Here is an 18,176-nt window from a genome sequence, read left to right as displayed (position 1 = left end):
CAGACTGGGAACAGAGGTGGGGAAAAGGATGCTCAGCAGGACAACAGCCAGTATGCCCCACACCTGCGCCACCACACTAATTTTGATAGTTGCTTCCAGGATTAAGGAAACTAGAAAAAAACAACTCCTAAAGGCTGGTTGGAAACTTAAAAGCCTTCAGGGATCAGGTGGCCAATACAAGTACCAGAGGCTCCCTGATGTAAACCAGTAGGGAGTGGGAGGGCCTGACAACTAGAGGGCATAGCTCAGCTAATTTTTAAAAAGTTTATTCTGGAATCAGACAGTGGTGAAGTCATACTAGTTGTGAATAATTAAAATCCACTGAAATTCACACTTAAAAAAAATGAATGTTATGTATGTGTATTATACCTTAATTTAAAGAAAACTAAAACAACATTTAAGTGCTGTTCTCATTAAACAAAAGAAGAATTACATACTACTTCCTCAGAGAGGCCCATGAACTTTGCACCTCTCTATGGCGCTGACCACTGACAAGCTCGGTACTGTGTGGAGGTTATGTGTGCACTTGCCTTATCACCCTCCACACCCAACTAGGTTGCAGGCTCTAGAAAGAGACCATATGGTTCTCATTTTTCACCCCACAGCAACTATGAAAGAATCATATTCTCCATCTGAATTTCAACTTCTTTTTTCCTGCTAAACATTTCTAATTTAAGATGACTCAAAGCTAAAGGTGCATTTCTTAAAAATAGAAAGTGGCTAATTTATCTGGCTCTCAGTAAATATGAATTTAAAGGAGCCAATACATTTAAAATTAATTTCCCTTTAGTAGAGGAATTGTTCAGGAAAAAATTCTAAAATGCACTTTAGTTTCAGCAGAATATTTGAATATTATTTCACAAGGCTATCTGTTTCTTGAGATATGATTTGATTCAACAGCTGTGTTATAATATGACTCTCTTGCAAAAATTAACAAATGATTATTCGTAAGGGTCTCTGAGACAGAAACCTACCTCAAACTAGTTTTAAGCAAATAATTTATTCAATTCTTTGGAAGTTTATAAGGAAGTTTATCAATACATTTATCACAATGCGTCTCTTCTCTCAGCTTCCTTTATCTCTCCTTTCCAAACCTCTATAATCCTGTTCTGCAACCTGCTTTACACCTCCAACTCTTTAGACTCTCTTTTCATTCTGTTTCATTATTTCCCTCTCTCAGTATCCCTCAAAGGAGTTACTCCAAATTCTTACATATGAAAACCCCAAATTCATAAAGTTGCTATAAAAAAAAAAAGTTTATAATTAACCAGAATTCTCAACAGAAACTCAAGGCTGGGGAGAAATCACTTTACTAGTAAATCCCACATACAGTTCTTCCTCTATCTTTGCATATCTTAGTATTTTATCACGGCAGGAGTCAGAAAACCAACCAGAGATGGCTCATTATTCGGGACATTAACCAGTCACAAATGGAAAGAGATAACACTGATGGCCAAGATTTTCTTTGGGTAAAAAGGATACAGTCTATAAAATTACTGACATTTTCAGAATGAGTCTGTGAGATGTTTAAACAATAGATGCTAAACATCATCTAACATTTTAACACAAATTCTGGTTGACAAGAAAACACAAGTATGTAAATCTTTCATTTTTATGACTTAAAGATGAATTAGTAGGAACAGGACCTTCATTATCTAATACCACTGAAAGGGTGATCCATTTAAGGAAAGTCTGCAAGATATTCCCAGCCTAAGCCATCTAGGACTTATCAAGGGGTAAGAAGACTGGAAATTGTTATTCTGCCACTAATTGCTGGAACTATGGGGTAAATCATTTAAATCCTTAGGCCTCATTTTCTTAATGTGGAGAAAAAAGAAAGGACTAGTTAAAATCCAACGGTCTCTCCCCACCCCTCCCAATCCACTCAGGTTCTACTCTTTCATTACCGACTTCCCTCTAAATCCCAATTTATCAGTCTTCTGTCTCCAATCTTAATTCCAGAAGAAAAATACCTGTGGCCAGTTACTCTTTAAGGCATGCCACTTCAGGGGAGAGAGAGGCTTCGGGAGCTAGCTCCTCCACCTTCTCTGCAGTCCGAATTCCCAGCAAAAACCAGGTCTCAGCGGTAATCTAGAAATTTCTTCAGGGTGCTTGACTTCTCATTAATTTAATACGTTTAGGGTTTTTCTGAGTTTCAGTTTTACCTCTCAGTCTATTCATTTGTTACAATGGTTACAAGAAAGAAATAAATTTGACTTGCTGTACAACAAAATACGGATTCCAGGTAGCACAAAAAATGGCAACCAGTGAGAGAATAAATAATATCCCTAGGGTGGGCTTGCTGCATGCCTAAAATTTATTTTGAATTCAACTATCTTAAAAATCCACATTACTTTCACATTCTACTCCATAAGTTAAATAGAAAAGATGTTTAAAACTGCCTATCATCGAGTAAATTTAGAGCTCCAGGATAATGGTCACATCTACTCTGTGGCTTTGCATTCCCAATCCCTCTAACCCCCTGCACACAGGCAGACTCACCCTAGGGGTCTGGGAGTACACTGCTCTAGTTTGAAGAAGCAGGAAAGCATCTTACTATAATGAGGAAACCAAAGTTCAAAGAAAGTCTCAGAAAGAGGAAAGATTAAAAATATTTTATAGTCTACCTGTTCATTAACCTCTAAATACAATTTAAAAAATTAAAATTTAATTAAAATTCATTTTAAAATTAAAAATAAAAACTAGTAACTTCACAAACCTTCTTACAACCTTAAATAAACCAGTAACAATGCCTAACCATTATAAGTTTTGGTTAGACAGCATGTTCGGTAAAAAAGAAGGGGGTTTTCAAAATATCAATGATTCTCATCTTGCCAAATTGGCCAAATCTAAAAACAGGTAGTGTTGTTTGGTGCCCTGTTTTTGATCATAGCTAAAGGGTTCACATGACTGGCTTCATAGTCACAGTACACAAAAAAGAAGACATTCTTGGTTGCAATTTATCATTCCACAGATGGTAAGCCTGTCTCCTCTTCCATCACTATTTAGTATGCATTCCCAGTTGAAGGAAATGAACTTCATTTGATTAAAAGCTGGGGCTCTCTAGTTATTAGATTACCTGATTCAAACAAGGAATAGATCCATGAACTTGTTCCAGCCCTCTTAAATCCTCTAAACCTCTTTTCTCATTTGTAAAAATCACCTCACATCATTATGGTGAAGCATACATGAAATGATCTACATAAAAGACTCAGCCCAGTGCCTAGTGCACAGGTAACTCTATTGAGGGCTATTTTCATTGTGACCCAACTTCTATCAATGATGCTTTCTTCACTTCTTTATTTGAGACGGTGGTTGATGAAAACATTTAAAAGGACTTAAACACCATCAGATTTACTTAAGATCAGATTTAATAATTAGACATAGAGATAAATGATACACTGCTAAAGTAGTCTTTCAGAGGCTGTCACAGGGAGGAATACCTTTGACTTTGTTAAGCCATGTCTGAAAAAGATAACTAAAATAGAAACATCAACTACATGAAAACTATATGAAAATCCCTTGCATTTTATTTCCACATTTGAGAGCAAAATGATTCATCTGAATACCTCCAAGGTATCTGTTTAAATGAGTAAACATAATGGTTAATGAGTAAACATAATGTTCACAACCAATTGTGAAGAATTTCCCATCAATACAAAACATATCTAAGCTTCATATATTTTTCAAGATCCAATCTAAGTTCACTTTCTCCATGAAACTACCCTAATGACTACAGCATGTAGGTTCTTTTAAATCTCAGGGGTTTTTTTACTTACTGTCATATGGCACTATTTAGTACTCTAGTATAGACTACCATTGTTTTCTATTGATATCATATATTTTGAATACAAAGAGAGGAGGGAAGTTTCAAAATGTTAGTGAATCAACAGGAAGGTGGTGGTGATTAATGCATGTGGAGTACAGGTAGAAGGCTTGAAACCTCTTCAACAGTTACCATAAAGCTTTTAAAATATATGTCTGAGGTCCATCCAGTACATTCTAATTAGTGGGAGACTGGGTTGGAGTCTGCATAGTTGTGTATTTTAAAAGCTTCAAGAACAGTGAGAACAGGATTAAGGACTACTTTTTAACCTTCATTCTTAAAGACAGTGGCATTTGAACATCTATAACTTCCTCACCATGTGTAATAAAATTTTTTTTCAGATAAAAGAAGATGGATAAAATTTTGTTCACCAGAATTTCAGCTGGGGATTAATAAACCTACCTGTTATGGCAAGATAGGTGGTCTTTTCCAACATGACTGCAACAATATTCCCAGTCTCATGCTCCTCTCACAACTATCTGCCTTAAGACTCTTCCCTCCTATTGGAAGGTATAGTCTATGTTCCTTCCCCTGGAATCTGAGGGGACCTGTAACTACGGAGGATGATGCTGAGTGACTTCTGGGACTAGATCATCAAAAGTCCTAACAGCTTCCATCTGTCTCTCTTAGAAAGCTGTTAATGGAACCCAAACATTATGCTGTGAGGAAGCCTAGGTCACCTAAGGAGGCAAAGTGTAGAAACCAGTCCACACCCCCAGCTGAAGTCCCAGCCAATAACCAACATCAACTACCAGACAGGTAAGTGAGGAGAAATCCTCTGAGATGACTCCAGCTCCAGTTGCCCCTAACTGCAACTGTATGAGACACTCCAAGCAAGAACCATCTAAGCCTGGCCAACCCCCAGACCTGTTTGAGATAATAATAAAATGATTGCTGCTGTCTTTAGCCATTAAGTTCTGGAGTGACCCATTACATAGCATTCGACAACACAACACAGTGCTACTCCTCGTGAAAACTACACTGAGAGTTGGGGACTAGGCTTAAGTTCCGGGAAAGCTCTACAGGATGAAAACGGTGGTAGGTCTGAAGCGCTGGCTAGGAAAAGTAGTCACAAATGAGGGGCAGAGGCTGTAAAACAGTAAAAGGCTGTACATATGTGATTTCTCCCTTGTAAACCTTCAAATTGTCAATAAAGTCACTAAATTTATGAGATCCTTTGGCTCATAAAGGAAAGAGTTTTATGCCTTCAAGGACTAGGGGCAAAGGCACAGGGACAGAGAGGGATGAGACCATAAGGAAGTCAAGTCAGAAATCATGGAGAGGGAACTGGACACCCACAGGCTAAATACACCAAAATCATACGTAGGTGCTCCCAGTGAACTTAGGATCAAAAGTGAAGCTTTCTTTTTCACTTAAAAATAGATCCAGAGTTGAGTTTCTCTATAATAATAAAAAAAAAACTACTACTTTAGGATGCTTCTCTCTCAGAAAACCAGAAAGATCAAAGCTTAAGTATTAGTATTTAAGAATAAATACTGACAGAATTCCAAGTTCACACAGAATTAACTGTGTTTATTTGTATTAAAAGAGCATAGTTTTTTTTCACTTAAGAAGATTACTACTTCCTAACAAGAAATAACACTATTCACTCAACAAATACTTAATGAAATACTATGAGTCAGGCACTGTACAGATAAACAAGAGAATATAGCTGTTTAAAGAACAGACATGGTTCCTGCCCTCAGGTAGTTTCATTACGATTTCTAACAAGAGGATAGAACTTGTACATATTTTATATTCTTTACTTTAAAAATTAATGTGTGTACATGTTACAATATCTTAAATCGGAAATGTTTTTCATTATACACATACACAGTAGGGGGAGAGGGTTAAAGAAAAGTTTTGTAACAGTGATATATTCAGCATTCCCAGAGTAAATCATTTCTACTCTTATAAGCAGTCATCAAATAGTTGTTGAAATGAAAAAAATATGTAACTGGATATTACATTTTTACTTGACTGTACATGATTAAAAAAATACATGTTCCCCAAAACAGCTCACAGGAAGTAAAATCAGTCAAAGGTTCTATTAGCTAAATAATCATCTAAATTATCTACACAGATGTCGCAATATAGGAGTTAATGCATTTTAGGCAATTCTCCAAACAGTCTCACTGTCAGGACAGATATACTTCTTTAGACAAAACAATTATGATCCACTGTGAATAAACATAAATGACAATGCTTTCATTCAAAACTCTTTAAAAGTTTTAATTTGTGGTTAGAAAACACTTCTTAATGGACATCTGAAAGAATACAATTTCCATGGATAAAGTTTAATTGAATATGCTACAGAACCTTGTACTCCTTATCAAAATAACTGTATTTCTAGAAAGGTACTAGAAAATAGTATTATCCATTTCGTACTCAACAAGTTGGCAAAAAAAGTCTGATAAAACCAGTGGGTGGGGGGGTATGTGGAGCAATGAGAACACTGCTGAAAGGGACATAATCCTCACTACTTTGGAGAGCCTTTTGGAGATTGTATACCTTATGATCCTGTAACATCACTTCTAAGTGTCTGAGCATGCAAGAGACAAGCAAGGGGAGAAATGTAAAAGGATGTTCACTGTGACATCCTAACTAAGTATCCCTCAAAAAGAGAATGGAGAAACTGGCTTATTCTGATAAAAAGAATGAACTGGATCTATAAGAACCAGTATGAATAATTTCAAACTATACGGTTGAGTAAAAAAATGCAAATTTTAAAAGATAACATAGTATATCATTTATACAAAATTCAAAAGCACATACAGTAATAAGTAAAATTTTATGGATACATATGTATAAAATGCATTAAAACATATGCACCAGAACAAAACAGTTACCTGGGGGAGGATTTTACTTCTCCTTAAACAAATTATTTGAAGCAAAAATAAACAATTTATTACTCCTGGGGATGAGCATGCAGATGTCTATAATATTTTATACTTTGGTTTTAAAATTTTTCAAAATTTAAAACAACTTTAAAAAGAAATTCAAAATACAATTGTAAACAATATGCTTATCAAAGCCAAATATTACACACACACATGGTGGGGGAGGGGAGAGGCAACTAAATATCCCACAAGAAAAGAAAAGTTGAGTAAATTCAAGTGTGTTTTATGCCTACCATGGATTATAATGTAGATGTTGTAAATTATTCATAAAGCATTTAATGCCCGGGAAAATGCTACTGATATAAGCATTTAAATGAAAGCAGAACTAAATAATGCATACAATAATGAGCTATATAAACAGGCACAAACACATATATATGAGAAAATACACCAAAAATTTTAACTGTAATCATTTCTGGGTGGTAGAATTGTGTTTTATTTTCTTCTTTACACATTCCTAAGGGTTGCATATTTCCATTAGTATTATTAATGAAAGAGAGAAGAAAAGTCAAACTACAAAATGCAAACTCAAAATCCTCTGGTAAGAACTTATGCCCCAATTAAACTGGTAAGATTCAGTCTTACTTCTCATTCTAAAAATACCAGATTATGTTAATAAAGATAAGCCTCCTTAAATATGAATATCGACAACTATACAAGCCAAAAGAATTATGCCAATAACTATACAACTGTAAAATTCTGCTTTAATGTTCCTAGAGATTATCTGTTTTAGCATCCTCTGTTTGTAGCACTGTCACATGAGAATAGATGGTCCCTTCATTTATGCATTAGATAAGGTTATCAAATGGACATATAAAGTAATACAAGTTTGGAAAAGTTTGCCAGTTTCTTAAAAAATTAACCCAGCATGTCCTCACAGGTATTTATCCAAGAGGAATAAAAACATATATTCATGAAGATATATGTGTACATATATCGGTATCCATTTGTACAAAACGTCATAGTGGCTTTATTTATAAAAGCCAGAAATGAAAACAGCCCAAATATCTATGGATAGGAAAATGGATAAACAAAATATGGTATATACATATAACGTAATACATTTAGTAATAAAAAGGAACTAATCCAACCAACAATATAGAACAATCTAAATATCATCATTCTGTATAAAAATAAGCCAGACTAGAGAAAGAGGAGTAACAGAGAACACTGTATGATTTCATACATAAAATTCTAGAAAATTCAATCTAATCTATGGTGACAGGCTGCTCAGAGACAGCGGTAGACAGCAGGAAGACTGGCAAAGGGGTGGAAGGAAACTGGGGGATGAGAAAATGTTACCGATCTTGACTGCAGTGATGGCTTCACAGGTGTACGAAAACTTACCAAACTGTATCCTTTAATGTGTGCAGTTTATTATTTATCTTTAATGTGTGCAGAAATTATATCTCAATAAGTAGAAAAAAATTTTTAAAGAAATAAGCAAACCAAAATACTTTAAAGCAGAGTCAGGAGTCAAGGCAGTGGCTCCCCATGACAGGGCAGGGGTATAGAGAAGCAAATATGAGGTGGGGTTCTGGCACGCTGGTACTTTTCTTTTTCTTCTGTGTTCTGGTTATATAGGAGTATTCAGGTTGTAGAAGTGTACGCTTAATGATATGTGTGCTTTCCTAATGTATATTGTTCTTCAATACAAGTCTTTAAAAGGAAGAACACCATCTACTTATGACCTAGCAATTCTACTCCTTTATCCAAGAGAAATGAAATATTTGTCTACAAAAAGACTTGTACAAAAATATTTATGGCAGTTTTTTTCACTAACAGTCCCAAACTGGAAACAGCCCAGATGACCATCAACAGTTAACTGGATAAACAATCTATGGTATATTCACATATTTGTACAATTGAATATTACTTCACAATAAAAAGAAACAAACTACTGATACATTCAATAACATGGATGGATCTAAAAACATCATGCTGAGTGCAAGAAGTCAGAGACAAAGGAGAGTATACGTATGATTCAACTAATACAAAGTTCTAGAACAGGCAAAATGTACCTGTGGTGAAGCAACTGTGGTTGTAGTTCCAGAAGGAGAGGAGAGGCAAAGTAAAGGATAGAATCATGGAAATATTCTATCTTGCTAGGGATGTCGAGGGGAAAATGCTCAGTATGGACATGGAAAAGCTGTAAGGCTATCAACACTACTGTATTACTAAATTAAATTTTAAATGGGTACTTTTAATTCACCTTGAATAATTCCTGAAAGTATAATGCGAAATTCAAATTTAAGCTTCTAAATAAGACAATAATTTCAATTTTGATGAAGAATAAGTTTCATTAAGGTCTTATATTGTTGAAATTTATCTTTCTTCCACAAACATTTCTTTACAATTAGTAAGAAAATCAGAATGTCCTGTCCCAAGTGCTTTATTTTTAAGATGGCTTCATATTATACACTATAAAATGGAACTTAATATTATGAAAGGCTCATTATTAACAATACTAATTTAACAAGACACTATAGGGGTTTCCAAAATGGAAGTGATTATAACCCATGAAGAATGAGTAATGATCCTTTGGGGTATACGAAGAACATGTATGAGGAGTTCTATTTACACTTAGTCTTTATCTTAATACACATATGTATTCTAAGTATTATTTAATACAATGTGATACAATATATGTGTATCCTTAACATACAAAATGACACCAGCCTCTTCGTTATGGCCACCTATCAGCAGCCACACGTCATATATGTAACCTAAGTATTCTGGTACTAAGTGATTCTACATATTTTGAGGGAAGAGTATTGATAGTATTTGGTAGATTCTTCTTCAAAAATGAAATAAAGAACGCACCTTTTTGTAAACTGCTACAAGAGACTGTTGTTCCAGGGAAGATATATTCTTACAGTAAACGATTTCCTTAACAGAAACAGTATTTTATGGAAAATCTGTAGTATATAATCCTTCATGAAGCAGCTGCTTTGACCTCAACAAAAGAAAATTGGGGCTGGGGAAGTAAGGTTTAATCTCAAAAGCAACGACTGCAGCAAAAGAGAAGCTGAAGCAGAAAGGGCACCAAGTGTTACAGATGTTACTGATGTGGTATAAGAAGTGACCATAAGATTTTATACCAAACAAGTGTATTGGTTGTCTCAAGGCAAAGTATTTTAAAAGAGCTGTCAAATTTAAAGATAAGTTAAGCATTTATCTTTTACCAAAAAAGTCTGAATTTGCTGACTGTCTGTAATAAGTGACTGTTAGAAGTATACCCCCTAGCAGTTCTTTTTAAAAACAAAAACATAGTCTATGCATACCTTAACGGTAAATGAAGCATTTAAAAACTTATTAAGAAAGTAACTGTATTCCCAAAGAAAACTATGTGTGTCATCTTGAAATACTAGTGCCTGCACACTCTAAAAACAGAAGAATCATTTTCTAACTCTTTAAATGCCTTCCATACATAGAGTTCCTGTGGATTTTGAATACGTTTATTAAAAACATATAAATGCAAATTCTCACACTGGTTTGCACAGGAAGAGCAAACTTTGCTGACCAAATATGCACAATTGATGGACAAAAATTAAACAATGAGTTATCTCCATTTAGGAAGTAGAGCCAAAGAGGCACTTATCTTTTTGGGCGTATGTCCCTATATGAGCTGTCTTTTAGCTAAGACAAGCATTAAAACCAAGTACCAAAATAAACAGATTTAAGAACCAGACTTTGGAATTTCTATATTACGAAGCGGTAAAACCAAGATTTTTGAAACATAATGCACCATATTCATTACTCTTGCTTTAAAATATATATATATTTATTTTAAAAACTAAGGGTAAACAAAAAGGTTTTTAAGCCATTACTAACATCACTGATTCCCTTCACAAGTCTCTAAAGTCATTTGTTACACTATAAAATAAACCAAATAAGCAGAGAAAGAATTATCCTTTATAAATAAAATAAACATTATTAGATTTTTGTGGATCCTTTCAGGAGATGTAACACCAACTACAAAGAATTCTTCAAATAATGGCTTTCATTAAAACTTTTTTTTTTTTTATTGTATTTCTATTATATTTAAGGGACTGACAGGCATTTCAGATGAGTAAAACTAGATCCAGTACTCCAAAACTCAGAGGGGATTTAAGACAGTACACAATTATCTACAATATAGGGCAAATCAAGTAAGGTCTAGAGAAATGAAGAAGAAAGAAATGAATTCTACTTGGCATCAAACAACTTCATAAAGGTGTGTGGCACTTGAACCGGGTCTCAAAGGATGAATGGAACTCTGACTAGAAAAATTAGGGAAAATAAATCATGCTTGGAACCATGGATAGAGGCATGTACAACCTGGGATACATCAAGAATATATTGTATTTTCAAGTCACATTATTATTTTGCTGTACTGACTTAGCTAACACTTTTCTTCACATATCAAGCTTAGTGAGATCATTCTAAAAATAATTCCTAAAAAAGCATTCAATTTTTAAGTACAACTAGAAAATTGTACTACTTACTGCAATTCTGTTTAATACGTTTACAGTTCTAATTTTCTCCAGATTTCACCATTCTTCACCAGGGGGCTTACATTTTAAGTGTTACACAATGATACGCTATCAGTTATGGGCCATCCAATCTTGCTTTTCTTCTCATCTAAAGGGATGACTTGTCTCTTCTTTTCCAAACCTTAAACATTCACCCATTTTCAAATCCCAGTCCCTTCTGCTGCTTTTTAGACTCTGCACTCTTAAATACATTCTCTTCTGATTCCCTGTATCCTGCATTTAAACTGTGTATCCTCTCTATTTTGGAGGGGAGAGTACCTATCCCTTTGACTTCTCCATTATGCGTAGCTCTGCCCAAAGCAGAGTAATAATACACATTTTATTAACAGCAGAACATATAAGTTGACTTTGAAAAAAGTATGTTATGAGTGATGTATCTTAAGACATCTGCCCCAAAGTGTGATAAATATTTTATCTTAAAATAACAGTGGTAAGAGCATGAAATGAAGCTTGGACATCATATAATCTGGGGGTTTTCTAATATTTCACAACAAAACTTTTTCAGAAGAAATCTTATACAGCAGGCCATATATAACTGCAAAAGCATTGCTAATACCACTTTATATTCAAATACATTATAATTTATTACAAATTGAGTGTTCGAGATGTTAGTTATAGTCTGGACACCTAAGCAATCCATTTATTTCTGTAAAATTTTGTTTTTATTTCATTCAGATAAGTAGCTGTAAGTAGGTAGCAGCTTTTGTTTTGTTTTGCCTTTAATGGTTCACTTTGCAGTCTCAGGATATGCTTCAATTAAATCGATTCAAGAACTTTTTTTTCTTTCAAAATGAGTAAGCAACAATATCTAAAAACTGCTTATTAAGCAAATAAGAAAAAATGAAAACTTGCAATGAGCTATGAAAACATCTATAATACATCAGGACTTAGTGTTATATGTCCATTTGTTACTAAACAAATGACTTACACAGGATGAGTACACCCCCAAAGAAATGGGCTTGGGTCCTGCCTGTCATTCAACCAAACGCAGCTTATGTACCATAATAATGCATTGTTTAGACAATTCTATATGAATAGACATGCACAAGACTGAATTTTTAAAAAATGTACTACAAACTACAACTTTCCTTACCTACTTAAAATTCACAAATAAGTAGATAGTCAAAGAAGCTTTATTCTAAGGAATGCTTTCCCCAACCCCCACACACAAATGAACCAGGTATAACCATGTAGCACAATGGATTTCAATGTGATAAAAGTATATATATGTACCAAGCATGCCAAGACCATTCACTGAGGAAAGGGCAGTCTTTTTAACAAATGGCGCTAGAAAAACTGGATATCCTCAAGTAAAAGGATGAAGTTGGACCCTTACCTAAAACCACACGCAGATAACTAACTCAGAATGTATCAAAGACCTAACCATGATAGCTAAAACTATAAAACTCTTAGAAGAAAACACAGAGGAAGAGCTTCACGACATTGGATTTGACAACGACTTCCTGGACACCAAAAGTCCAGGCAACAACAGAAAAAAAAGATGAAGTGGACGTCATTAAAATGAGAAACTTTATACATCAAATGACACTATCAACAGAGTAAAAAGGCAACCCACGAATAAGAGAAAATATTTGTAAATCTTTTATGAGATTAATATCTAGAGCATACAAAAAATTCCTACAACAACAAAACAAACCAATTTTTAAAACTGGCAAAGGATCTGAATAGACATTTCTACAAAGAAGATACACAAATGGCCAATAATCACATGAAAAGATGCTTGACATCACTAATCATTAGAAAACACAAATCAAAATCACAATGAGATAACACTTCATATTCATCAGGATGGCTGTTACCAAAAATACAGAAAGTGACAAGTGTAGAGGTGAGGATTTGGAGAAACTGAAACCCTTGCCCTGGTAGAAATGCAAAATGCTACAGCTACTATAGAAAACAGTGTGATACTTCCCACAAAATCCAACATAGAATTACCACATGATCTGGCAATTCCACTTCTGGGTATATACCCAAAAGAATTGAAAGCAGGGACTTGAACAGATATGTGTATACCAACATCCAGAGCAGTATTACAACAGCCAAAAGGTAGAAACAACCAAATGTCCATCTACAGATGAATAAACAAAATGTGGTCTATACATCCAATGGAATTATTACGCAGCCTTAAAAAGGAATAAAATTCTGATTCATGCTACAACATGGAATAACCTTGAAGACATTATGCTAAGTGAAATAAACCAGATACAAAACAAAAACAAATATTGCATGATCTCATTTATACGAAGTACCTAGAGTACTCAAAATTACAGAGACAAAGTAGAAAAGTGGTTTCCAGGGGCCAGAGGGAAAGAGGGTGTGGAATTATTGTTCAATGGGTAGTTTCAGTTTGGGATAATGAAAAAGTTCTAGAGATAGACAGTGATGATGGCTGCACAACTATGTGAATGCATTTAATACCACTGAAATGTACATTTAAAAGTGGTTAAAATGATCAATTTTATGTTGTATATTTTACTATGATAAAAACTGAGTGTATTATTTATGACAGTGGCAATATAGGAATGTAGTTCACAAACTTAAGAGTTAAGCTGCCTATTTTCAATCTCAGCTCTGCCACTTTATGGCTCTGTAGTCTGTGCCCGTTTTCTCAGATATTAACAGAATCTATACCACAGGATAATAGCAAACATGAAGTTTTAAGTTAATAGATATAAAGCACTTAAAATGGTGCGTGTCATAGAGTAGTCGCTTTTCATTATAATGGGTTTACAACACGTTTTTAATGAGATTTAAGTCAAACATCTGCAGAACCTCTGAAGGTCCTCCTCAAAATTATAGAGTTCAGTAAAACACAGACAGAAAACCAATGATTTAACCCAAACTTCTCATTTTATAGCTAAAGGAATTGAGAGTCCAAGATAATGTGATTTGCTTGAGGTCACCTATCTTGTCTAATATTAATTTTCCTAAAATAAGGGTTTGAGGTTAACAATACTAATGCTGACATTCAACTACTTCAGAACCAAGGTAAAGCCATAAGATTTTATAATGTGTGTCCAAATATCTATGAATAGTGTGAGTCATCCACCATGCTAATCTAATAAATAATTACGCATGGGGTGGGAACCAAAAGGTAGTAAAACCAAAAGAAAATCCATTTTAATTATCTTCAAAGACAATGGTTTAAAACACATCTTCTGAAAATGAAGTGTTAAAATATTTGTGAAAACAAATGATACTGATTAAGAGTTTGAGGCATACCCAGTACGTGCCCACTACTCCACTTCTTTCAGCCAGTTATTCACTATACTCACTATATAATCTTAGTGAGACCTCCGACTCTGAAAAATCAGGGGCTTTTTTACAGCAATAGAGCTAATATTCATCACAGGGAAGTATCTACAAATAGTTCTTTATTAAATTCAAACAGAAGACAGCAGCAGTCCAAATAACACAAAATGTCTCATCCAAAAAATCATGTATTAAGCTTTGTAGACATTTCTGTACTTACTTGAATATTCTAGATCTGGTTTCTGGGAAATTCACAACAGAGAAAGCAAAATAACAGAGACAATCTTTGAAGGTCAGATTCAACAAGAGCTAAAAAGCTTCTGAGCGTCTCTAATTTTGCCCTTCCCCCACTGCTCTTCCTCTCAATTCCTCTCAAAGGATAGCACCACCTCTATTAGGAATGCCCTCCCCCTCCCCATCTATATCAGCTGAAATCCTACCCATCCTTAAAGGTTCCACTTAAATGCCGCAGCGTCCATGATTTTCCCCCAAGTGTTCCCAATTTAGAATTATCCCCCTCCTCTTCACTTCCCTATCTTGCACCTCTACTTCAACATTTTTATTATATAATGCATTGCATTACAATTACCTACGTCCAGTTCTTCCCCCACCCTCCCCCAAGAAAATCCCGGGGGCAGCAGGCTAGGGAGGAAAGGAATTAACATTACTTAAACACCTGGATGCCGGTCAAGGTGCTAGGCATTCTGCATACATTATCTAATTTAATCTGCCTGACAACAGTCACCGGAGGTAAGCAGGTGGTGTTATTCCCATTTTACTGATAGAGAACCATATTGTTGAAAGTTCAATTGCCAGCCAATTCCAGTGCTTATGGAACGCTGGCGTCCCTGGCTTCAAAGAGCTCTTTCCACCACTATATGGTTGCAGTCTTGTTCACTCTGTGTCACCCACTCAGACTAACAGATAGTAGGTATTCCAAAAATGCTTCTTAAATGTAATATTCCTATGGACTCACTACCACTCTTTTAATAACCCGATCATGCCCCACCCCTAGCCCGTTACCTTTACTCTTCCTTTACAGCGGACTTTACATAGAGTCAGCTCTCCACATTTTTCCAAGAGAAATGCTGCAGACAACATCAACCCTCATTGGTAGGCTAAGTGAAGAACCTTTCAATTCTCTCAGATTTCCCCAAGTGCTCTTTCCAAAGAATATAAGAAATGCACACAAACAAGTCACATTTGATGTAACGCTTAGACCCTTCCCAAAAGCTCTTATGTCATACTAAGCCACGTCTTCATGCTTATAAGCAATGACTTACGCGGTTTCCAGCTTACACTGGGGACACCCTAAGACGCTGTCTGAATAAGAAAACCACATCTTTCAACCCGTCTTAAAACGAAGACATCCCAATACTGTTACACTGCCTCCCCAGCCCCCGGCCCCCCCCTTCAATGAATTGCGGTTTGGATTTCCGGCGGGAATGCACACACAGAAAGACGAGATGGGGCTCAAAAGCAATGGAGCAATAACTGAGCCTGCTTAATTAGAAGACACAGAAGGTGCCCCGCCTTTCTAAATCTCTGCACTGAACTCATTTAGGAAAGATGGGGGACACCGAAACCCGAGGAACCCCAGATACCGAATCACTGGTTTCTGCGGCTAGCAGGGGGAAGAGTCCTCTCCTCCCCGCGGTCCCGGGCCACCAGCCCCCGGTGCCGGGTGGGAGAAGCCCAACCGCACCCTCCCCAGGCGGCCCTGCATCTCATTGTCTCCCTCCGTCGCGACCCCCATGGGCGCAGGGTGCAGCCCAGGCCCCGCCGACCCCCACCCACGGACGGCCGCCAGCCGGGCGAGGTCCAACCCGCCCCGGCCCCGGCCGCGACCCCGCCCCAGGCTCGGCCGCCCGCCCGCACCGCGCCTGGATGGCGGGGCCGGGCGCCGGGAAAATGGAGGCGGGAGCGAGGCAACGCTCCACAGCCCCGCGCCCGACCGGCTCCTTCGGCCGACCCCGAGGGCGAGGCTGAGCACTCACCGCGGCAGCGGCTCGGTCCTCCGGCGGGTCCGCCTACCGGAGCGGCCGCGGGCTGGGCGGCAGCCGCTCGCGCTCGTCCAGCCGCCGCCGCCGCCTCCTCCTCCTCTTCCCCAGGCGCGGCGCTCCTTCCCGGGAGACGCCGCGAGCGCCCGCAGCTCCCGCGCCGCGCGCTCCGTGACTGACTGACTGACCGACCGGGCGGCGGCGGCGGCGGCGGCGGCGGGGGCGGGGCGGAGCGCGCGGCGGGCGCGGCGGATCCGAGTTCGGCCGCGTCCGGCCGAGACGCAGAAGGCGGGGCTGAGGGCCGGGCGGCTGACCGGCGGACCGACTCTCGCCCGGCCGCCCGCTCCCCTCCACCCCGCCCGTCGCCAGCCACTCACTTCCGGCTCAGGCAGCCGAGCCCGCCCCTCCCGGGCGTCCGCCCGCCCGCCCACCCGCGCCCCCGGCCCGCGCCCCTTGGCCCGCCCTGCTCACCCACCTCAGGCGCCGGACCGCACCCAGCCGGGGCCGCCCGCGCCCCGCCTCTCCTCCGCGCGTCCCAGTGAACCGCCTCCAGGAACCAGTGAATCAGAGAATGAATGAGTGAGGGAGGAAAATTCCGGCGCTGTCCCACCCCTGCTCTCCTGTCCTTGGAAGCAGGCCCAGCGGCCTCTGTCCCGGGGCCCTGGGACACACTGAAACGTTGAGCACGTCTGTCGAGGACCTGTGTGCATGCACCTTCCAGCTGGAGTATTCAGACTCCAGCAGCCCATCAGGTGTGGTCTTAGGCACTTGCAGGACCGCTGTCCTTGCAGTTTATGAGGCCTTTTTTAGGAAATCCCATTTTGGCCAACAACTCTCTCTGCAGTTTCATGCACTATGATAGGAAGCTTTTAGAAATTGCACATTTCAATTATCTTTGATAACTTTGTAACTGTGAAATTTGCTTATCTTGCGTTCTTCATTTCTGTCACCCTCTCCCCCTTACTGAAATTGTTTGGGAGCAATGTATTGCCATTTTTCCTCATCACCAAGTTCTGAAATACTCAGATACTGTTTATTTTGATGCAGGCTTGACTTAGACTTTTAAATTTCAATTTATGTCTTTATTTTGACCTCCTAAAGTTGATCAAAGAACAGGAAAAAAATATAAAATTAAATCAGTTTTGCCAGGCCACATACAAAGCAAGTTTGTTGACAGCGTTAAAACAATTGACAAATCAGGAGTGTGACCTAGAATTAGTTTCACTTAACATTCCTTTTTCATGTCTTCCCATCTGCTTGCTAAGTAGGAGTATCTGTATCTTGAATTTTCACAGATGAAGAATTGACTGTACATTTCTGAGATCCTGGCTCCCTTTCTAAGAACCAGAGTGTTCATTTCTCTGTCCTGGGGCCAAATCCTGGTGTGGTTAGTTACATTCCTTCTTCCAGATATTCCTGAGGACTTTGAAGTGGTTTGGTCTCTTTTGCACAATCTGTTCCAAACTGGTATTTAGAGCCATACAATACAGTTACTAGTTACACTTCACACTTGAGAGATCTGTACTTCAGAAACATATCTGCAGTTTTGTATTTTAAGTCTAGAAGGTGCTTTAATACTCTTGCGTAGAATAATGTTATCTTTTACAAATGAAGAAGGTGCTGCTGACCAATTCTTGTAGCC

The 18,176-nt window shown here is 38.0% G+C and overlaps 1 protein-coding gene across 1 annotated transcript in view; it reads right to left on the bottom strand.

The window, feature by feature from the left end:
• Positions 1 to 17,107, bottom strand: part of RAPH1 (Ras association (RalGDS/AF-6) and pleckstrin homology domains 1) — an 83,301-nt gene extending 66,194 nt beyond the window's left edge. Inside the window, 1 exon segment of the mRNA XM_032480020.1 lies at positions 17,010 to 17,107. The gene's annotated coding sequence lies outside the window, so the exon portion shown is untranslated.
• Positions 17,108 to 18,176: the final 1,069 nt, after the last annotated feature.

This window comes from Camelus ferus, chromosome 5 (genome assembly GCF_009834535.1).
Source record: "Camelus ferus isolate YT-003-E chromosome 5, BCGSAC_Cfer_1.0, whole genome shotgun sequence".
Taxonomy (NCBI): Eukaryota; Metazoa; Chordata; class Mammalia; order Artiodactyla; family Camelidae; genus Camelus; species Camelus ferus.
This window is presented reverse-complemented; position numbering and strand designations above follow the sequence as displayed.